The sequence below is a fragment of the Rhinopithecus bieti genome, unplaced genomic scaffold (assembly GCF_001698545.2).
Source record: "Rhinopithecus bieti isolate Rb0 unplaced genomic scaffold, ASM169854v2 scaffold_3062, whole genome shotgun sequence".
Taxonomy (NCBI): domain Eukaryota; kingdom Metazoa; phylum Chordata; class Mammalia; order Primates; family Cercopithecidae; genus Rhinopithecus; species Rhinopithecus bieti.
This window is the reverse complement of record NW_016804432.1, coordinates 5670829-5695958: the sequence shown is the minus strand read 5'-3', so window position 1 is coordinate 5695958 and position 25130 is coordinate 5670829.

The window sequence follows — 25130 nt, the reverse complement described above, 5'->3', positions numbered from 1 at the left end:
GCATTCAAAGTGGCAATGGAGGTCTGAAGCATTGTGTATCCCAAATTCCAGGAAAGGAGCCCTGGCTGTTAAGACCTAAAGCAAAACTGAACATAAATTGTGACTATAGAAAAGAAATCTGTTTTTTATTAATTATCCTCACTTGGCTGAATGTAAATTGTGAATATAGAAAAGAAATCATTTTTTATTAATTATCCTCACTTGGCTGGATGAGAAAAGGAATACTTAAAGTGGATTTAGAAATGATAGAAAATCATTGAGATTCTTTATTATGCTATAAAGTCCTTGAAATTCTAGAAGTCTCCTTCAGCATTTCCAAAGATATCTCCATTGACCATCTCTCCAACTTCTGTATAGAAGTACTTTATTGAAGGCAAGTTTTGAAGTTAAGTTTAAAAAACTCACTTTTTAGAATTTATTTTTTTAAAATTAGTGATATAGTTTGGATGTTTTTGTTCCCTCCATATCTCATGTTGAAATGTGATCCCCAATGTTGGAGGTGGGGCCAGGTGGGAGGCATTTGGGCCATGGGGGCAGATCCCTTATGAACAGGTTTGTGCCCTTCCTATGGTAAAGAGTTACCATGAAATCTGATTGTTAAAAAGAGTATGGGACCTCCCTTTTCTCTTATTGCCTCTCTCATCATGTAACATGCTTGTTTCCCTATGCCTTTCAACATGAATAAAAGCTTCCCAAGGCCTCACCAGAAACCAGGCAGATGCTAATGCCATGCTTGTACAGCCTGCAGAACCGTGAGCCAAATAAACCTTTCTTTGTAAATTACCCAGCCTGAGGTATTACAAATGATCACAATTAGTAATAATTATTTTCAAGAAAGATTTTCATTCCTTTTAATTTCAAGGTTGGATTTGTAACTATGCTAAAAAAAATTTGGGGAATTAGTCTATGGATTTATCTAGCATGTACAACATCATTCCTTTGAGAAAATATTATCCAGGAGCAGAGCACACAGTTTAGAAAAAGGCAAAGAGCTTGGGAAGACAATCTTTCCAAAAGTTGAGAACAATCCAACTGAAAATCCTCTGATTAAAATGAATAGTTATGAATAATAATATTAACATAACTGAAGGTCAAACAGGTATTTATTTTCCTTTACAATTTAGAAATGCAATTCTAAATTTTTTAAGAATTAGAATTTAACAAGTAGCAAAACATGTACCTTACATGTTATATTATTTTATATATGTGTGTATGTATACTTGATAGAACCCAATATTTGTATGATTCTACTTGAGAGATATTGTTTTATTATGAAGTTGAGTAAAACAGATTTTAGTGTTGCTCATTAATGCTCATTCATGTTTCTTTTACACAATTTTGATTCACTAATGGAGGAAACAAAAGGGATATCTTTTTATTGCCATTATCATATATGGGAGAGATTATTTTAAAAGTATAATATATAAAGTATATTGCTAAAATTTAATTTTCTGGAATGAACTTTTGCAGAAGAACTTTAAGACTCATGCTGTAATTTGTTCTCTACATGAGTATCTTTGTTAGTTTTATGTAATATTTTTTACTCAGTACTATTCTCATATCAAGAAGAAAATAATTTAATCACAAGAAAGAAGAGTTTCATGATCAGAAAACTAGATGAAAAGGAACACTTTAGGTACACTTTTCCTTTTCTTTTAAAAAATTTCTTTTCTCCTTTTCTTTGTTTCTCAGTATGAATAGGTACACTTTTCATACACTTCTCAGTTGGGATATTATGCGGTTCATAGATTAAATTACTATTCCATTGAAATTCAGGGAAATAGTCCCTTAAAACAATTTCTAATTATATGAATAAATCCACCTCCATATAGAGACGGGAAGAAACGGAAAAGCCAAATACAACAAATATCTAAAACATCAATTAAAACATTTTATGTAGCATTCAAATAAATCTTTTCAAAAGGTGGAAATTATTTGATAGTAAAGAGGCAAATTCTAAAAGCCAATTACTGGTTTTTCAAAAACAGTTTTACTGAGGTACAATTGAAACACAATAAATTACATATATGTAAGGGTGTAATCTGCTAGGTTTTGACATATGTATACACTTGAATTCATCACCACCATGGAGAGTAAACATAGCCATCAGCACCAAAAGTTTTCTTGTTACCCTTGGCAATCCCCTCTACTCCCACTGCCCCCAAGCAACTACTGATTTATTTTCTGTCACTATAGATTAGTTTGTATTTTCTGAAGTTTTAGATAAATGAAGTCACACAGCATGTATCCATTTTTGTCTGAATTCTCTCACTTGGCATAATTATTTTGAGTTCATCCCCAATTGGTAACTTTTTATCTCTGATCTCAAATAGTCTTCAGGTGAAGGGAATTTTTAGGGTTGTATGAGGACAACATAAAATCTCACTCACTAGATGGCCAATTGATTAGAATTGTGAGTTGGAATCTGTAGCAGCCAAGGAATTACCAGAAACTCTCCTTTACTTATAATGTCAGACTCCATATCAGTTGGGTTTTGGGTTGTAAACAAAGAAAACATTTTCTGGAACTTATGGAAAGGAGGAATTTACTGGAAGGATGGGAACTGACTCATGGGAACAAAAGAAAATGTGAACAACCAGGGCTCTGTAGTCCAATTTTAAACCATATTTGAATCTGAGGCAAAAGAAAAGATCAGTAACACCGATCCTGTCTTTAATGACATTTTGTTCATCATAGATTTTGCATTAATTTTATTTTTTAAAATATTGCATTCAAATATTATTAACTTGATTATTGAGTTTTTTGGGGCCCTCTTAAATTTTCTGCTCCAGGTGAATGCCTCACTTGTCTCATCCCCTCACCCTAATCCTGGCCCTACCTCTGCTGGATAAAAATTGGGGGGGAACTCTGGATTCTAAGTAGTGGCAAATAATGTATATTCTCTTCAGGATATAGCAGAACCTCAAATCAGTTCCCACTGCATTGAATTTCACTGCTCAAGTTTCAAATTCCAGGAGGCAAGACGCTGATGCCCCTTTCTCATTGGCAGATGAGGGTGGGTCACCTTGCTTGACAGTTTCCCCAGAACTGCTGTTTTCAAAAGAAAGTGGATGAGATGCCTGACAAGTAGAAACAGCAGATTTCAATTACAGATTCCAGAAAAGAAAAACAAAAAAGGTATTCAGCTGTAACTTATTGATCAAACTCAAATCTTTGTTAGAAAGCTATTAGAAAATGATTGAGGAAAGTCACGTCTGAGTTATCCGTAAGTAGCATGGTAATTCGACTTCCTTTTGGCATTCACATGTTGACCTCTCTTTCCTCCTAGAAACAGGCTTTCTGCAAACCAGGCCTCTGGGGTTCTCCTTTTATGACTTCCCTTTCTCAGTGCCTTTTTCTGGCGCTTTATCTTCTGCCCTCTCCTTAAATGCACCTGCTACCCACTTTCCTTGACCCTGTTCTCTTTTCATTCTACTCATTGCTCTGAAGAGTCCCATTCATTGCTCTGGCTTCTCCATTCTTTGTATGCAAATATACTAATAAGATAATTTGGCCCAAGCCTCTTTCCTGAGCTTGTGACACATATGCTTAATAGAAAACTGAGCCACAATCATCACCCAACTCATATATAAACTTGTTTCTTATTTTTTCCCTTGTCTCAACCCATGGTCCCAGCATGTATCCAGTGACTCAAGTCTAAAATATGTCATTCTAGACTTCTTCGCTATGTAGAATTAATTCTCATCTTTGGTGATACTCATTTCTGAATATGTTTTTGGTTTGTTTATTTTTTCCATGTCATTACCTTAGTCCAGTAACCTGTCATCTCTTGTCTGAATAATTTTCAATAAGCTCTTAATTGGCCTTTCTTCTTGCATGTTATGCTCTCTGATAAACTCTTTGTACTTCTCCCAGAGTGATGTTTCTATAATTTATATGTCATCCTCTTCTTAAAATCCCTCAAAAGTTCATTGTGATCTTTGAGATTGAGAGATCTATTCTTCTGCCTCAATAATTTGAAAGCATTGAAATAGATTTCATATAAAATAGATTCTTAGAATCCAATGGAATTGAATTAAAAACCAACCACCAGCCAGTAATCCCAGCACTTTGGGAGGCTGAGGTGGGAGGATTGCTTGAGGCCACGAGTTTGAGACCAGCCTAGGCAACATAGGGAGACTCTGAGACCAGCCTAGGCAACATAGGGAGACTCCCATCTCCACAAATTAGCCAGGCTAATTGTGCCTATAGTCCCAGCTACTTGGGATGATGAGGCAGGAGGATCACTTGAGCCTAGGAGGTTGAGGCTGCAGTGAGCTGTGATTGTGCCATTATACTCCAAGCTAGACAACAGAGTGAAACCCTGTCTCAAACAAACAACACAAACACAAACAAAACCAACAAAAGGAAACTTGGAAAATTCACAAATACATGGAAATTAGACTACATACTCCTTCTAAATAACCAATGGGTTAAAGAAAAACTTTAAGAGAAATTACAAAATTCTTTGAGATGAATGAAAATGAAAGCATGAATACCAAAATGCATGAGGTGCAGAGTGTTTGGTGGGAAATTTATAGTTGTAAATGTCTATAATAAAAAACAAAAAAGATCTTTATGGCACTGAAGAGGAAACTAAACCCAAAGCAAGTAGAAAAAAGATTAGAGTAGAAATAAATGAAATAGACAATTGAAAAACAATTGAAAAAATCAATGAATGAAAAGTTTGTTATTTGAAATGATGAACAAAATTGACAATTCTTTAGCTAAATTAGCCAAGAAAAAAGAGAGATAAGACTCAGATTATTAAAATCAGAAATGAAAGAGGGAGCATCACTATTGATTTTAAAAAATTGAAAGGATTATAAAGAAATACTATGAATGATTATATGCCAACAAATTATATAACATAGATGAAATTGACAAATTCCTAGAAAAATACAAACTATCAAAATGGACCCAAGAAGAAGTAGCAATCTGAATAAGCCTATAACAAGTAATGAGGCTAAATTAGTAATCAAAGAAACTTCCCACAAAGAATAGCTCAGGACCAGATGCTTTCACTGGTGAATTCTGTCAAACATTTAAAGGAGAGTTGCCAATCATTCACAAACCTTCAAAAAAACGGAAGAGGAGGAAACACTTCCCAACTCATTCTATGAGGCCAACATTATTCACATACCAAAACCACACAAAGACATCACAAGAAAACTACTGACCAAGATACTTTATGGATATGGATATGAAAGTCTTCAACAAAACACTAGCAAACTAAATCCATTAACATATACAAACAATTGTACTCCATGACCACATGATAATCATCCCAGGAAGGCAAGGTTGAACATATGAAAATCAATAAATAATATACTATATCAATAGAATAAAGGACAAAAACCTTTATCATCTCAATACACAGAAAAAAACATTTGATAAAATCCAACAGCCTGTCATGACAAAACACTCAACAAACTGGGAATAGATGGAAAGTTTTCTGACCAAAAGGCATCTATGAAAACCTAAAGCTCATGCCATACTTAGTGAAAGACTGAAAGCTTTCCCCTCACAATCAAGAGCAAGGCAAAAATGTCTACTCTTATCATTTCTAGTTAACATTGTACTAGAGGCTATAGTTAAGGCAACTGGCAAGACAAAGAAATGAAAGCCATCCTGATTGGAAAGGAAAAAAGTAGATGTATTTCAATTTGCAGGTAACATGATCTTGTGTATAGAAAATCCTAGGGGATTCACTAAAAAGCTATTAGAACTAATAAATGAATTTAGAAAGTTGCAGGATACAAGATCATATACAAAAATTACTTTATTTTATACACTAGCAATGAACAGTCTGAAATGAAATTAAAGATACAATTTCCTCTATAATACTATAACATACTTAAATTTAATAAAAGAAGTATCAGACTTGTGAATTGAAACAACAAAACATTGTTGAAAGTAATTAAAGAAGTTTAAATAAATAGAATGACATCTATGCACATGGATTGGAACACTTTCTATTGTTGAGATGGCAGTACTCCCCAAATTCATCTACAGATGCAATATAATTCCTACAAACATCCCAGCTGGCTTTTTGCAGAAATTGACAATATGATTCTAAAATTCATATGAAAATTGAAGGGACATAGAACAGCCAAAGTAATTTTAAGAAAAGGAAAAAAGTTGGATTTTCACATTTCCTGATTTCCAAGCTACAGTAATCAAGACAGTGTAGTACCAACATCAGGATAGACATAGAGATCAGTGAAATAGAATTGAGAGTCCAGAAACAAATCCTTACATTTTTGGTAATTTTTTTTTTTTTTTTTTTTTGCAAGAGTGACAAGACAATTCAATGGGAGATGGGCATTAATTTCAACAAATGGTGCTAGGACAACTGAATATTCATTCGCAAAAGAGTGAATTTGGATCCATACCTCACATTATAGCCAAAATTTAACTAAAAAAGGATCAAAGACCCAAATATAAGAGATAAAACTACACAATTCTTAGAAGAAAACATAGGCATAAATCATCATGGCCTTGAATTAGTCAACAGTTTCTTAGACTTAGCAACAAAAGCATAAGTAACAAAAGAAAAAAATAGATAAATCAAACTTCATCAAGATGAAAAACTCTCATGTTTCAAAGGGCACTATCAAAAAGTGAAGACAGCCCACAGAACAGAAGAACATATTTGCAAGTCATATATCTGATAAGAGCCCAGAATATGTAAAGAACTCACAGCTGAAGAATAAAAAGACAATAGCTTAATTACAAAATGGACAAAAATTTGAATAAACATTTCTCCAAAGAAGATATACGAATGAGCACATGAAAAGATGCTCAACGTCATTAGCCATTAGGAAAATATAAATCAAAACCACAAAGAGATACCACCTCTTGCTGTGAGTTGAATTGTGTCCCCCAAATAGATATGTTGACCTTCTCACCCCTGGTACTTGTGAATATGACATTATTTAGAAATAGGGTCTTTGCAGAGGTAATCAAGTCAAGATGAGGACATACTGGATGAGGGTGGGCCCTAATCCAATATGACTGCAGAAGAGACACAGGGGGGAATGTCATGTGATGAGTCAGAGATTGGAGTGACATGCATCAATAAGCCAAGAAATGCTTAGGATTACTAGGAATGCAAGAAATAAGGGAAAGGCATAGAACAGCTTTTTCCCCTAGGGTCTCCAGAGAAAGCATAACCCTGATGGTGCCTTGATTTCAGGCTTCTAGCCCCAGAACTGTGAGAGAATAAATTTCTGTTGCTTTAAGCCACCTAGTTTGTGGTAATTTGTTACAGCAGCCCTAGCAAATGAATACACCACTTTATACCGACTATGGTGGCTATAATATTAAAAAGCTAGACAATAGATAGTGTTATTCCAAAGTGTACAGCCACTTTGGAAAACAGTTTGACAGTTCCTCAAAAAGTAAATATAACCATGCGATGTGGTGCATGCCTGTAGTTCCAGTTACTCAGAAGGCTGAGGTGGGAGGATCGCTTTAGCCCAGAAGTTAGAGTCCAGCCTGGACAACATGATACCCCATCTCTCTCTCTCTCTCTCTCTCTCTCTCTCTCTCTCTCTCTCTCTCTTTTTGAGACAGGGTTTCACTCTATCACCCAGGCTGGAATGCAGTTGCGCCATCTCGGCTCACTGCAACCTCCGCCTCCTGGGTTCAAGCCATTCTCCTGCCTCAGCCTCCTGAGTAGCTGGAATTACAGGCACCCACCACCATGACCAGCTAATTTTTGTATTTTTATTAGAGATGGGGTCTCTCCATGTTGGCCAGGCTGGTCTCTAACTCCTGGCCTCAGGTGATCCGCTTTTCTTAGTCTCCCAAAGTGCTGGGACTACAGGCATGAGCCACTGTGCCCAACCTGATACCCCATCTCTTAAAAACAAAACAAAACAAAAAAAGAATTACCATATGACCCAGCAATTCTAAGTATATATCCAAGGGAGAGGAAAATGTATGTCTACATAAAAAATTGTATCTGTCTGTTTATAACAGTGTTAATAGGCAAAATGTGAGAACAACCCAAATGTTCATTAGTCTATGTGTTGTAGACCAACAAAATGTGGTTTAGCCATACAATGGAATATAATTTAGTAATAAAAAGAAATGAAGTACTAACTCATGCTACTACATGGATGAGCCTTGAAAATATTATACTAAGTGAAAGAATACAGTCACAAAATATCGTAGACTGTATGATTCCCTTAATATGAAACGTCCAGAATAGGCAAATCCGTGAAGGCAGGAAGTAGATTCGTGATTGCCTAAGGCTGGGGGTGGGGGATGAAGAGTGATTGCTAATGAGTATGGGATTTCATTTGGGGTTGGGGGGATGATGAAACTGTTATAAAATTAGATAGGGATGATGGTGGTATAACTCTGTGAATATACTAAAACCCACTGAAGTGTATACTCTAAATGAGTGAATTTTATGATAGGTAAATTATATCACAGCAAAGCTACTACAAATAAGAGTCCATTTTTTTCTGTGGGTACTTATTATTTTAGCTGTGTTGATCTCACTCTGCTGTTTCCCACCTCAGATCTTTATACATGCTGTGCTGGGAATGCTCCTCCCAATTTTGTCTACCTGGCAAATTCCCACTTACTCAACACTCAGCTTCCACATTAACCCTCCTGTGAAACTTTTGTGCTCCCAGAAGAGGAGCACTTTTCTGCATTGCCTCTTTATTTGGTACTTGTGTAAAAACAGTTGCATGTTTTTCACTGTATGGACACTCTTTATTTTCTTTTTGCTTGGCTCTCTTCTGTGGGTGGTGTTCCTCCCTGTGGACAAGGAATGTGTCTTACCACATTTGCATCTATCCTGGGTGCCCATCATTCTGCCTGCACATATCAAGCACTCAGTAAATACTTGTTAAAATTGAACAGAATAATTTGAAAGCATTGGAATAAAGCTCAAGAGTAAACAGCAGAGAAAGTGTTACCCAAGGTTGTGGTCATGAACAGCATTTCCTAATTAGACTGCTAAGAATGTGGTAATAACATGGTATTCAAGGTACCTGCAGTTATAAAAGCTCTCAGATCTACCCTTCTATCATCCTAGCTATACTTCCAAAACCAGCTGACTTTTTGGTTTCATTCCTTCTTCCCTCCTACCTTGCTTCCCCTCCTCCTCTCTCTCTTTCTTTTTATTTATAAGCCAACATATGCATAATTGTTCCTATTTAAAATTTTCTGACTTTCCATTTTGAAGTAATTTTGGCTAGTAAAATATCACAAAAATCAGATAGTTTTCATATCCCCTTCACTGAACTCACCAAATGTTAACATCTTATAAAACCACAGGACAATGAACAACACTAGGAAATTAACATTTATGCAATACTATTAACTAACTTACTGACCTAATTCAAATCTTGCCAATTGTTCCATTAGTGTTCTTTTTCTGGTCCAGGATCCTATACAAGATCAGAGTCATGACTTCTTGATCTCCTCCAATCCTCCAATCTGAGGCAGTTTTTCAGTCTTTCATAACCCCGACACTTCTATGGAGCACTGGGCAATTATTTGAAGAATGTCCCGCAATTTAACAAAGGCCTGTGAGACACTTGTAGGCATTATGCTAGGCTCTGAAGTGCTTTAGTTTAGGTTCAGACTTTGCTCCCAGGAAGTTGATCTTATTGTGGAGAGGAGCTGAGATGCACAATTAACAGATAATTACAATGCAGTGTAGTAAATGCTATAATAAGGTAAACACTGAGTATAGAGAGGACATCAGAAGGAGCAACTAGTTATGCCTTGGGGGACCTGGAAATTCTTCTTGAAAGAGATGACATCTAAACTAAGAACAGAAGCATGAGGAATGGTGACCCAGACAGAAGGTGGGGGCCCTAGAGAGAAAGGTGGTCCAGGCAAAATTTAATCCATCAAGTATAGCAGAATACTGCAGTCATTTTAAGGAATAATCTAAATACTCCTTGTAAAAATCTTTATAATCAGGACCACATTTGAACATGTTGAAGAAATCCTCCCTGACCTTTTCTGTCTAGTCAGAATTCGTTTAAAAACCCTTGACATTCTGACATTCATCCTTGTACTTTGGCAATTTTAGAAGTTCTTTTGATAAAACTGACTTTAAGAAGCACAATAAATGTGAAGCTAAAGAAGAAAAAACAATTTTTTAATTGAAGTGAATTAATGCAGATAAATTCCGAAGCACATGAGCCTCTGAAGAGTGTGATTAGGGATGATATAAAAGGAAATTAATTTATCAGAGGAAATCTGGACTTGATCATTGCCAAGAAGCAATCACATAAATATCATCATAAAATTAGACAAAATCATGCAATTGTGTAACCTTTTTGTATCTTATAATACTCCATAGGAATAGTCTCCCTTTGGAGACAAGGGTTATAATAAGTTCGTGCAAGAGGTAGCTGGCCAGATTCATTTAAAGCTGGGCAACAGCAGATTGACTGATGAACTGAAAGCTGCCATCACTCAGGTTCAAGAATTTTTGCATAGGAACCTTTGAATAAGATTCTTTTTTTTTTTTTGTGATGGAGTCTTTCTCCATCGCCCAGGCTGGAGTGCAGTGGCACGACCTCCACTCACTGCAACCTCCACGTCCCGGGTTCAAGAGATTCTCCTGCCTCAGCCTCTCTAGTAGCTGGGATTACAGGCATGCACCACCATGCCCAACTATTTTTTGTATTTTTAGTAGAGATAGGATTTCGCCACGTTGGCCAGGCTAGTGAATAAGATTCTTGGCTGCGATTTAGAAACAAATTATTATTTAAGGATGAGTCTATAGGTAAACTGTATACCTAAAGTGGAAAACTTCTTCCCTCCCCTTCCTCCTCCTTTTCTTCTCCATTTTCTCTTCTGGTAAGCCTTTTCCCTGTCTTACCCCACCTGTCAAAACTTGACCAAACATCATTCTTCGTGTCTTTGGCCACTGTGATTGGCTTGAAGGTAGGAACAATACTTTAGCAGGGCCAATCAGAGCTTTTTGCTGGGATATTTCAAACTGATTCTGGAAAGAGAGGCCACCTTGCTCTCTAGCTATGGAGTTAGATGAATAGGAATCTGGAAGCCATGACTAGCCATATATCACTTACTTGTTGGGAAAGATTGCATCCAACGTGTGAGAAAAACAGAGAAAAGAGGCTGAGAAAGAGCTCTGATAGCATTGGCTCCAACCATTCTTCGATATTATTACTTTTTTCTTTTGTTTATTTTTTAACAGCTTTATTGGGATATCATTTGCATACCGTACAATTCACTGATTCAAAGTGTACAGTTCAATGATTTTTACTACATTAACAAAGTCATTAACCGCAGTCGACCTTATATTTTCACCCGTTACCCCGTCAAAAAGCTGCTGTATCCATTAGTAGTCACTCTTTATTTCTCCCTAACCACCCCAGGCCTAGGAAGCTACTAATTTACTTTTATTTATTCTTTTTTCTTTTTTCCCTTCTCTTCCTTCCTTCCTTCTTTCCTTCCTTCCATCCTTCCTTCCTTCCTCTCTTTCTCTCTTTCCTTCCTTTCTTTCTCTTCTCTCTCTCTTCCTTCCCTTTTCTTTCTTTCTTTCTTTCTTTCTTTCTTTCTTTCTTTCTTTCTTTCTTTCTTTCTTTCTTTCTTTTTCTTTCTTTCTTTCTTTCCTTTCTTCCTCTCTTTCTTTCTCTCTTCCTTCCTTCCTTCCTCCCTCCCTCCCTCCCTCTCCCTCTCTCTCTCTCTCTCTCTCTCTCTCTCTCTCTTTCTTTCTTTCTTTCTTTCTCTCTTTCTTTCTTTCTTTCTTTCTTTCTTTTTCTTTCTTTCTTTCCTGTCTCACTCTGTTGCCTTACAGCCTCTACCTCCTAGGATCAAGTGATCCTCCCACCTCAGCCTCCCAAGTAGACCACGCCCAGCTAATTTTTGCAGTTTTTTGTAGACATGGGGCTCCACCATGTTGCCCAGGCTGATTTCAAACCCCTGGGCTGAAGCAATGCTGCTGCCTCAGCATCCCAAAGTGCTGGGATTACAGGAGTGAGTCACTGTGCTCCATCAATTTTTGTATCCTTGACATGGCATATAAATATAGTCATATTACTGTGTGGTCTACCATGACTGGCATCTTTCATTTAGCATGCTGTTTTCAGAATCCATCTATCATGAATCATGTAACTGTACCACATTCCTTTTTATGGCTGAATATTTCACTGTATGAAAGACAAGTGGATTTGTATCGCTTTCTGGCTATTCTGAATATGCTGCTGTGAACATTTGTGTACAAGTATTTACATAGACGTATGTTTTCATTTATTGTGGATATATACCTAGCAGCAGAATTGCAGGCTCATATAGCAAGTCAGTTTAGTTTTTAAGGAACTGCCAAGCTGTTTCCAAAGTGGCTGCACCAGTTTGCATTTCTATCACCAATGTATGAGGCTTCCAGTTTCTACACAACTCTGCAAACACTTATTACTATCTATCTTTTTATTATAGTCATCCTAGTGAGTGTAAAGGGCTTTCTTATTATAGTTTTGATTTGCAGTTCTCTAATGGCTAATGATGTTGAACATCCTTTCAGCTGCGTATTGGCCATTTGTATATCTTCTTTGGAAAGGTTTCTATGCAGATCATTTGCCCTTTTTAAAATTTAGTTATTTGTCTTTTAAAAATGAATAGACTTTATTTTTTGAACAGTTTTAGATATACAGAAAATTGAGTGGGCTTTACATCTTTTATTACTGGTTATAAGAGTTTTTTAAAACAGATTTTAATTATAAGAGTTTTTAAAAATAGATTTTAAATACAAGTCACACATCAGATATATGATTTGTAAATATTTTTTCCCATTTCGTAGGTTGTCTTTTTACTTTCTTGATATTCTTCCTTGAAGTATTATAGTGGTAAATTTTGAGGAAGTTTATCTATTTTTGTCTTTTGTTGTTTGTGCCTTTGTATAGCCCCAGGTCACAAAGATTGAATCCTATATTTTCTTGCAGGAGTCTTATAGTTTTACCTCTTACATTTAGCTCTATGATCCATTTGGAGTTAATTTTTTATGTGGTATAAGAGAAGCAACATTCTTTTGCCTGTGGCTATCCAGTTGTCCCAGATCTATTTTTTGAAAAGACTATTCTTCCCCATTGAATTGTCTAGGCAACCTTGTCAAAAATCAATTGACCTTAAATGTAATAGTGTATCTCTGGACTCTCAATTATATTCTATTTAATTTGTATGTCTATCCTTATGTATATTTCTTTTTTTGTTCACTGTTTTCCCCTGTGCTGTTTTGGAATGATACCATTTATTTATATTGGTTATTATAGAAGTTTAATTATACATATTTAACTGAACAAAGTCTACAGTTGCCTAATAACTTAATCTTGCATTGAATAATACAAGTCTTTCTAACGATTTAATTTAGATCACACCGCCTCCCTTTGTGACTTGTTTGTTATCCCGTATCTTAATTTTGTCCTTTTCTTTTTCTAAACTCATAAATTAGACATTATTATTGCTGTCGTTATTATTTAAACCAATAGTAATTGGATACATCATTACCATTTTATTTTCTCACTATTCTTTCTCCTATCTCAGATTAGCATTTTATAGAGTCATTTTATTGTTCCCAAAGTACCTCTTTTATTATTCCACTTTCATTCTTGAAAGATAATTTTGAAAGGTACACAATTCTAGATTGAAGGTTTTTTTCCTTCTCTCAGTATTTGAGATAAATACTAGCTCCTGGCTTTTATTATTGATATTAAGAAATCTACCATCAGTTGAATTGCCACTCCTTTTTAATCTCTCTTTTTTCTCTGACTGGTTTAAAGATCATTGTCTTTGCTGTTTTGCATTTTTACATGATGTGTCCAAGCATGAATTTCTTTTTATTTACACTTTAATTCCAGAAAAATTCCAGCCACTATTTCTAAAAATTTATTATTTGATTCTCTCTAATCTTTTTTTCTGGGACTGCAATTAAATACTGAGAACTACGTTACATAATATACAAAAATAGTTTGAATTAAGTCTTAAGTATGAAAGGCAATTTAAAAACATTTTTAGGAAAATATTTTTATGACGTCAGGGTAAGGGAGAATTTCTTGAACAAGACATAAAGCACAGACTTAAAGGAAAATATTAGTGAATCTGACTATATTAAGGTTAAAAAATCATCTGGACACAAAAGAACACAGCATTTGAAATATAAAACATTTTTTGTTTGGTGTCATTATGAATTTGTAAATTTAAAAACATAAATTGTATTTTAATCCTTTAATTATTATTCTTCCGAATGTTCAAACTACCCTCTTTGGTCAGTGGAAAATCAAGCTGACTCCTGTGCACTGTTGATGCAACACTAGCAGTCTTTATAACTTTGTCACTTTCAATTATGATGTTGTAGACTTATTCCATATATTTCTTGTTCCAGATTAGGAGATAGCCATTTATTTAAGTATCCTTAGTTTATTCAGTAGGAAACAATATTTAGAGCTCACAACCTGTTCTCCCTTATAGGAAATCAATTTATGATATTGAAAATGGTTAAAAGAAAAAGAGCATTTGTTTTGTCTTTCTTATTCATATATTGGTGCTTGTACTTGTACCAATATATGAGGTACTTGTACATCGGGGTACCAATAGCTCATTAGAAGAAGTTTTTTTTTTTTTTTAATAGAAGTATTCCAGCTAACAAATGAAGATAGACTGATAGCATTAGAATATCACCATTCTGCAAGCCTTAATGAATGAATGGAACTGGGCAATGATCATCAATAGCTGCTAGCATCTCACAAGGAGAGCCAGGTAGAAGTTATGTATCTCTTGATAGACCTTACACTATATAATCAATGAAGTACTTTATTTTATTTTTTATAGAGATGGGGATCTCACTGTGTTGCCTAGGCTGGTCTTGAACTCCTGGGGTCAATGATCCTCCTGCCTCGGCATCTTGAAGTGCTGAGCTTACAGGTATAAGCCCACCATGCCTGGCTCAAAACTATCAATGAATTAATCTTGCCAAAATAGTTGAAGTTCAATCTATTTAGGGATCGCAATTTAAGTACCAATTTATGGAAAATACAGGGGACAGAGCAACATGCTACACAACAACCACAGAGATTCAAATAACAAAATTCCAACCTCAGAAACTGCACAGGACAAAAACCTGGCTTTATCAACAATAACAAAACATTGCAAAAAATGAAAAATAAAGACTGGGCGTGGCGGCTCATACCTGTAATTCCAGCACTTTGGGAGGCCAAGGCGGGCGGATCACGAGGTCAGGAATTTGAGACCAGCCTGAACAAAATGATGGAAAACCCTGGTCTCTACTAAAAATACCAAAAATTGCCAGGGTTGGTTGTAGGTGCACCGTAATCCCAGGCTACTCAGGGGCCTGGAGGCAGGGAGAACCGCATTCAACCTGGAGGAAGGCAAGAGGTTTGCGTGAAAGCCGAATCATGCCACGGGCACTCCAGCCTGAGGCAATAGAGTGAAAACTCATATCTCAAAAAAATAAAAATAAATAAAGAGGGACAGAGAGAGGAGGAACAAAACGTAAACCTATAGATTAAAATGCACTTAAAAGAACATATCAACCGTTGTTAAGTGTTTATTAGGGATATTGATTGTTGGACCCCACTGATGGTAATTGGTAGTTTGAATATGGACTCAAAACAAATTATAAAAACTGTAAAGCAATTGCGAAAATTTTGAACATTGAATAATTTGATTATATAAGGCACTGTCTTTTACATATTACTGGGTTGGATGGTGCGGCATGTATGGTTGTTTACAGAAGGTTCTTGATCCTCAGAATTCATAGGAAGTGACGTTTATGTTCAGAAGAATTTCCTCTAAGTTAACTGTTTGGGGGGATGTTGAAAGGGTGGTGATATAGATGAAACAAGACTGACTATGAAGCTGGGGTGATGGTACGTTGGATTCATTATATTATTAATATTTTGTAATATTGATGAAGTTTGGCATAATGAACTATTTTTAAAAGTGAAGGGATGACAAATTCTTACCACCTGGGGGGAAAGATATTAATTTATTGGGTAGAATTAAAAAATTAATATCAGGTATTATTTTAAAAATCTTTTTTATAATCAATAAGAAAAAGGCAAAACCCCAATTTAAAAATTGGGGGGGAAAGAATATGAATAGGTAGTTTACAAAGAAGAAGGCTTAGTAATTAATAAAAATATTTAAAAGATGCTGAGGCTTTACGTTAAATCAGGAGGAAATGCAAATTTAAAAACCAATTGAGGGTCTTTACACAACTATCTAGGGTTTGGCAAGCATTAAAAATGCTAGATGGCATGGACATATTGGAAAACTGCAGAAAAATTGGGGGAACTGATCCCTTGGTCAATGAATGGTAGGAATTTAAAATTTTAATCTACTTTAGAACCAACTGGGAATAGGTAGTTAAGTCTGAAAAATTTGCATATTTCAGCAATTGAAAAAATTACAAAGGCACAAAATTTGGCCTTCCTAAAGCCTTCTGGTAAAGAGGGAATGGGCAGGTGTTTTACTCAGTCTGCCAACAGATTACACCCCAGCTCCAAAACACTTGTATGAAGTGGTGAAGCTATATTAAAAAGTAGGAACCCTGCAGAACCCTGTAGTGGAAGGGGGCAGCCAGTGATGGCCACCTAGGTACAGTTTCTGGAGGCGCAATGATGGACGCGCAGTACGGTAAACAATACCAACACCCAAGGGGCATATTGTCATTTCAGGGAAAAATAAGTTGCAGGAAACTGTAACCCATAAGGTGCACCATTCCATATTGGTCAATTCCCATTGGTGTCATAATTGAGGTGGTTCTCAGGCACTTCCCGAGAATTCGTAGCTATCCAACATTTTCCTTTTAAAAAAAGAATTTTATCTTCGTTTGAATTGGATCACTTAAATTGGATGTTCCTCTTGCTTATATATTTAAGAATTTTGATAGATGTGAAAAGCATTTGGGTATCTATTGAACTTGAGGAACGCTACCCTACAACTCCAGGGATTTCCGTTAGCTGCATGTACCACTTTATTTGCAGAATTGTCAAATAGAAGTTTTTATAATAATGGCTTGTGCCATCCCCATTTTACTAGCCATAGGCCACATGGTGGACTACCGAACAACTTGGAAATTGTGAAAGCTAGGGTGGGTGGAGCATGGTAGGCTCACGCTATAATCCCAAGGCACTTTAGCAGAGGACCGAAAGGGTGGGTGGATACCTGGAGGTCAGGAAGGTCGTAGACCAGTCTGGGCCAAACAATGGTAAAATCCCTCTTACAAAAACACAAAAAAAATAGCTGGGCATGGTGGCAGGGCACCTGTAATTCCGACAGCACTTGGGAGGCCAAGACAGGAAAGAGAAATCACTTGAACCTGGGAGCAGAGTTTGCCAGTGAGCTTGAGAACTGTGCCATTGCACTCTGGGCTTGGGGGCAAACAGTAGGTGAACTCTGGTCGCAAAAAAAAAAAAAAAAAAAAAAAAAAAAGAGAGAGAGAGAGGGAGAGGGGGAGAGAGAGATGGCGGTATCACGTTGCCCAGGCTGGACTCTAACTTCTGGGCTAGAGATCCTCCCACTTCAGCTTTCTGAGTAACTGGGACTACAGGCATGCACCACATTGCTTGGCGACAAGAGTGAAACACTGTCTCACCAAAAAAAAAAAAAAAAAAAAAAAAAAAAAAAAAAAAAAAAAAAAAAAAAAAAAAAAAAAAGAAATGTAGCTAGTGTAATTGAGGAATTGAAAATTTAATTTTATTAAATTAATTCCAATTAATTAATTTAGTTGATTTTAATGAATTTAAATTTAAGTAGCCTCATGTGGTTAGTGGCTACTTTACTGAACAACACAACCCTAGCAAAATGCTTGCCCACATTCACTAAGATGCTCATCGTAGCAATATCTGTAATCATAAAAAATCAGGCCGGGCACAGTGGCTCGTGCCTGCAATCCCAGCACTTTGGGAGGCCGAGGCGGGTGGATCACGAGGTCAGGAAATCGAGACCATCCTGGTTAACATGGTGAAACCCCGTCTCTACTAAAAATAAAAAAAATTAGCCGGGCGTGGTAGCGGGCGCCTGTAGTCCCAGCTACCCAGGAGGCTGAGGCAACAGAATGGCGTGAACCCAGGAGGCGGAGCTTGTGGTGAGCTGAGATTGCGACACTGCACTCCAGTCTGGGCGACAGAGCGAGACTCCGTCTCAAAACAAAACAAAACAAACAAACAAAATCAGAAAAAGTCATATTCACACACAAATATGAGAAAGCAGTCAAAATGAAGAAATTGAGTTTGTATTATTGACGTGGGTAAATCTAATGAATACCATTTGGAGGGAAAAAGCAAGCTCCTTTTATGGAGGGAAAATTATGGGTCAGGGGACAAAGCAATCTATGTCATAATATGATGTGACATCACTTTACATAAAGTCGAAGAAAACACATTGTTATTTGTTATGTTGTTTATTGATTTTAAAATGTAGTAACATTTTAAATGACATAGAATTGAAAGACTCACACTAAAGGAGAGAGCCTCCCTCTGTTAAGGGAGGGGAGAGAACTGGAGGTCTCCAACTGTATAAAGTCTAAGATTTGTTAAAGTTGGGTGAGTGCACACTAATTTGTTTTATTATTATTGAAATTTATGTATATCTAATATATGAAAATTTATATGAAATATTAAAAATGTATACATATGTATACATTCTCTTGTACACTGAGGAACAGACTAGCCTGCCTCTTCAGCCTCCTTTCATTTTATTGATTATAAGGATCATCTGTCCACCCAAATCTGTCTTCTCTTCTTTCATAATAATGGAGATTTGGTTGGGATAAAACATCCCATTTCCCAGCCCTCATTGCAGCTAGATGTGTGTGTGTGGCTAAACTTTTGTCAGTGGAAGGTAGGTGGAAATGATGTAAGCGACTTGCCTCTCACAACTTTCTGGCCCTGGACTTCCAGGCTTCTACCCTCTTAAGGCTGGAATGGCAACACTAAAGTAATTTTGGCAATCACACCTGGAAGCGGGAGGGCTGTCACCCGCCTTAGTCTCTGAATGGCTACATGGAACAGAAGCTGCCTCCCTACCTGTGACTGCTATCTGAGAGAGAAATCAACTCCTGTGTTTCTTAGGCCTTATTGTTCAGTCTAGTGGCAGCTCCTTTGGATATGTAATCATTTCTCTTTTTTTGTTTTCACTTTGTGTTCAAAATTATCTTCTGATACTTTCCTTGTTCACAGTGTTTATTATTCTTCTAAAATAAGAGATAAGAAATAGGTATAAAATAATAGTATTTTTCACTCCTATTATAGAATATAAGGTATGATACATTTTTACAACTGCCAGACATAGGGTGGAGGGAGAGTGAGTAGAAAAGATAATACTAGTAACATTTTCATAGCAGTAAATAGGATAGTGAGGATAATCATAGGATAGTGAGTAGAAGACAATACTGGTAACATTTTCATAGCAGTTATAATTTGTAAGAATTTTACATGTGACACATGTGGGCCTGCCTCTAGTTCAAGCCTCTCATCCATAGATAAAGAAACCATGGCCCAAAGTTATTGTCCTTGACTAGGTTCACACTGTGAGTTAGTGGTAGAACCTCCTGGCTTATTTCTTATCCCATCTCTCAGCTCCTCATACTGCCTCCCTTGCTTGGAAAGGAACTTAGAGATAATTTGGTTGATATATGATGCTTACATTCTAGCCACAGTAATTTGTCAAAACATAAGGACAAGATACACACACCCCTGATAAATCATAATTTGGATCACTCTGAATGTTCACTTACACACATATTAGAGGAAAAAACTCAGAGCTAGTAAGTTTTGGGACACAGTAATAAGTCTGACTATAAATTCTAGTGTACTGACTTGAAGTTGAAGTGGTATTTTTCGTAGTAGAATTTGAGAATTCACTGATATTCTAAGGCAATGACTCTCCAACTTTTCCCTTGAAGTTTCCTAGTGACCAAGAACAGTGACTAGCCCTTTGCATAGAGGCCAAGGTGAGAGAGGGGTTCCAGGTGTAAACTCTAAACGTCCTTGCTCATAGACAAAATCGACATTATTACTTTAAAAATTCATGCTGATTTTTGCATGTTCCTCCACAATATGGCTGTAATTACTTTAATATAAAAAGATAATTTAAATCATCAGTTAAATTTCTTAATTACTCCTTCAAAATCTTTGTGGAAAGTTGATACCTCATTTGTCCTGTGTCCAAATACACTTCCTCATGTTCTCAAAGGCACAAGTTCTCAATGTTTATAGTCACTAAACTGAGATATCTGGCATGAGACTACTTGATGATCTTCATTCCAGAGTATTATCTCTCCCTCACCCTCCTGAGATTCAGGTCAAAATTGTCCAGAATTAAAAACTTTCTGCAGGGGTTGTTTAAAAATTGGGACTAACCATATGCCCATAAGAGTCTAGAAACTTTTTTTTTTGTAGCGGAGGAGGCTGGCTGCTTGCAATTTGGCTGAGTAGAAGAATATGGACCATAGAACATTAGTACTAGAAGGGCTGGGAGAAATTATTTAATACATAGTATTGATTTATAGATGAAGAAACTAAAGCCCAGATAGATCATAGTTCTTGTCCCAAACTACAAAACTGACCAAATATTAATATGTATTCCTTGATGAATACTTAGTTAGGATATCTCTTGCCCACATTCTATATTACTATGAGCTATAGAATATACAGTGACCATCAGCTGCCTCCAAAATTATCAAGAAGTTTTTGAACATTTATAGTTTCTTCACTCTTCAAGATGGTCATTACAATTGGGATGGCATTTTTGTAGATGATTTATCATCCTTTTGTACTTGAAATGCTATTTCAAATCAATGTCATTTAAAGCAATATCCAACAACACCTAAACAGCATTCCTGAATTATAAGAAAAATAGGCTGGGTGCAGTGGCTCGCACCTGTAATCCCAGCGCTTTGGGAGCCGAGGCAGGCAGATAACCTGAGGTCAGGAGTTTGAGACCAGCCTGACCAACATGGTGAAGCTCTATCACTACCCAAAATACAAAAATTAGCCAGGCATGGTGGCGGGTGCCTGTAGTCCTAGCAATTTGGGAGGCTGAGGCAGGAGAATCGCTTGAAGCCAGGAGGCGGAGGTTGCAGTGAGCAGAGATTGCCCCATTGCACTCCAGCCTGGGCGACAAGAATAAGACTCCATCTCAAGAAAAAAAAAAAAAAGAAAAGAAAAATTAATTATTTAAATAGAAATAACATGTGATGCCATAAGTCAAAGGCCTAGAGCAGAGGTTGGCAAACGTTTTCTGTAAAAAGTTTGCAGATAGTAAATATTTTAGGTTTTGTAGCTCATACAGTCTGTGTTGAAACTACTCAATGATGCCATTATAAAGTAAAGGCAGCCATAAATGATATGCAAAAGAATGATCATGAATATGTTCCAATAAAACTTTATTTACAAAACAAGGCAGTGGGCTGAATTTGGCCTTCAGGCTGTAGTTCTCTGACCCTGGTTAAGGGTCCTGTATTTTATAGATTTTAAGTAATGTTTGTATATATAAAGTGATGCTTGCTTTAAAATGCTTACTTTAAAATGCAGATAATCTTTTGTTTGGTTAGTTTTATTTTTCTTTTAAATAGCCCTTAGATATTTAATTAAACTGAATGTAAATGTAAGTGACAGGGTAGTTCTAGAGATACGTATGTGGCCTGGCAAGAGTTCATATAATATGACTCATCTCAATTACCTCATCTGTAAAATGGCATACAACATAATCCTTATTTAATTGCTATTTCCAAACTAGTGAGCTCGGGGATGATAGTAGGATGCACTAAAGACACAGAGGGCATGCTATTTATTTAGCAATGAGTTTGTCATATGTATCTGCTTCTTTATTTTGTACCTTGAGAATGCCAAGTTTCTATGCCAGCCTCTTGTGTGGCCTCCTGTGAGTTATCTCTGCTCCTTTATCTGAATGATAAAGAATGATGCTTACCTCCATCTTATGGGTGTGGTATGGAAATCTCTAGGGATTTGCCAAATGTCATCTAGTACTTAAATGCCGTTGGAAAAATGGATATGTCCGTACACTTTAGTTGTTGCATACTGATGACTGCTGGGCCTCAGTCTTGTGGCTTTCCATCAGACAACCTGAGAAGGGAGATAAAAACGAAAGAAAACTAACAAAGCAGAAAAAGAAAGACAATAAAAGGTAAGGATAATGGTTGAGTGGATAACGGCAGGAGACATCTTTAGCTACCATGAAAAGTATTAAACCAATGTGTTTGTTGAATTCGTTTTGTTGGTGGTCACTTTGTGTTCATTCTGAACATCCAGCAGTTAGCTAAGTAAAGACACATGACTGATGAAAGAAGAAAGGGAACTATTTTTACAGGGGCCATTAAACTTTAACTACCATCTGGCAGGGAATGATTAGAGAAGATCAAAATTAAGGCAGTCAACACAAATGCTGTGTGAATACCTCAGGGAATTAACATGGATAAAGACAGTGAACTTGTGGTTAAATAAAGAGACAGACATAAGAGGGAAGTGGTGAACACATCCTTTATAGCTTTGGACCTCATGGTCACATTCATTGCCAAAGGAGCTTAAAGGGGGAAAATAACAAGGAGACCATGAGAAAATCTGAAACACCTGGAAATAATCAGATGCTCTGCACCAATCATAAAAAAGAAAGTTAAAGAACTACACAGGACCACATCATTTGGGCTTCCTTCCTACTCAGGAAGGAAATGTTTATAAGAGAGGTGTGTTGAAATTGGCAGGTAGTTAATATTCAGATTAGCCTACTATTTAAAAGTAGGAAGTGGTTGTATATACTGCTGGGAAAAACATTAGGAACTGTATCCTTGTGAACACTAAAGACTCCATAATTTCTAGGAATCACTGTTTGCCCACTAATTAAACAGTCACCCAGCAGGTAGTTTGAGAGAGGATATGAAAAAGGGAAGTGCGGCCTTGCTCTTGCAGGGGTGCGTCTCTGTCTTCCATCAGTTGATAGCACAATGCTTAACCTTAGGGCAGCTTCACCCTGTTAAAAGCACACATGAAAGATTCTTGGAGAAAGCTATTTTTATTTTTTTAAATGTAGCTTATTTCTGTATTCAGGTGGACTCAGAAGCCATCCTTCAGAACTTCTAAAGAGAAACCATGACAGGATAGCAGTGTTGGGTGGGCCACTTAGCCTGTTCTGGGTTCTGAAATAAGGATTCCCACCGTGAAAAAGTCCAGGGCCCTAAACTTTAATTACTAAGGTGATCAAGACAAGTTTGCAACAATCAAACTAAGGCTAGTCCATTCCAGGTATCAAAATGGAAATGTCAGGACGGAAGGAAGTATATATTACCTGAACTCATTCACGTGGTATTAACAATGTGTGGTTTCTCTATCACTGTGGTTTCTTCTTATTTAAGGATTTATTCTCAACCAGATGCAAAGTGTGTGTCTATGTATTGTCTCATTTAATCATCAACGCTATCTTATGAGGTATGTATTATAATCCCTATTGTACAGAGAAGAAATCTAAGAACCAAGATATAGAGAGGTTAGGTAATTTGTCTGAGGCTAATGTCACATAGTTTACTAATGCTGGTGTCAAGATTCAAATCTAGGTCTTAGTTATAGCTCTCATCCACCATTGAAAAACTTCCCTCCTGTGGCTCTATGGGGACCACAGTCCTAATTCAGGTTCCCCAACATAATGGCCTCCACACTTTTCCCTTTTTGAAGGAGACTGGACCTAATTTCCCTTTAGGGTCAGAGGGTTAAGATAATATATATCTGGAATACTATGCAGCCATAAAAAAGAATGAGTTCATGTCCTTTACAGGGACACAGATGAAGCTGCAAACCATCACTCTCAGCAAACTAACACAGCAACAGAAAACCAAACACCGCATGTTCTCACTCATAAGTGGAAATTGAACAATGAAAACACATGGGCACAGGGAGGGGAACATCACATACCCAGGCCTGTTGGGGGGTAGGGGGCAAGGAGAGGGATAGCATTAGGACAAATACCTAATGCATGCAGAGCTTAAAACCTAGATGACGGGTTGATAGGTGCGGGTGATCACCATGGCACGTGTACACCTATGTAAGAAACCTGCATGTTCTGCACATGAATCCCAGAACTTAAAGTATAATAATAAAAAAAAAGAATATATACCACCCAGGAAAGTGCTGGAGCAAACTTGCTGTGATCCATGTGATCCATCTGCAGCAGAGGGCAAAGGCTCCCCTGCGCAACCAGGGAAACAGAACCATGCAGGACCTGGCAAGTCATCTCTACAAAAGGAAGAATACCTCGCCCAGACTACTTCAAGGGCTTTTGCAGATGAAAATCAATGGAAAATAAAACAACTAATGTTTCCAAGCTTTGAATAATATTTAGTATAGTTTGATGATGACAGATAAAAACATTTCCCTTATTTCTTATTTTTAGAATAAAACATTCTAGAGCAAAATTCTATTTTAATTAAAATTCAAGGAATGGCACAATTCATGCACGTATACCCAATGTGCAAGAAAATGCAGTGTTAAAAAGGAAGATAATTCAAAGGTATGCCAGAAACCTCATCATTAACGCATTTCCTTCTGCCTTTGTACTTCTGGAATCTCTGAACATCTGGTGATTTTACCATCAGGAAACAGTGCAGTGTCCATCTGTTAAATCAGGCTTTGGCTTGATTCACCTGGGAGGATCAACCAGATGCGGGCATCCTTTACATTATTAATGATTTCAGCCTTCCCTTTGTACGTGCCCTGTGAGGCCACAGTGTGGGGTACAACCTATAAATCACTAGAAAGTGAAGAAGTCATATTTCACTTCATTTTAGGCATAATGAAGAACATCTTTTTTTTTTTTTTTTTTAAAGTCAGAGCATAAACCATTAGATTCTATTTAAAATTTTGCCACCAAATGACTTTTAACTTTTTTTTTTCTTTGACAGGAAAAGCATGATAAACATTACCTCAACACAAAAAATGATTCCCCGATGCACTGACAGTGGATGCTAAGTGAATCAATCGGGCAAAGGTATTCCCTAGATGTCTCATTTGGTGGCGGTCTACGTGATCTTACAACTTATTTACAAACAGCTTCATACAAAATTTCAGTCTAAGTCTTTCCTATCCCATCATAGTTACTAG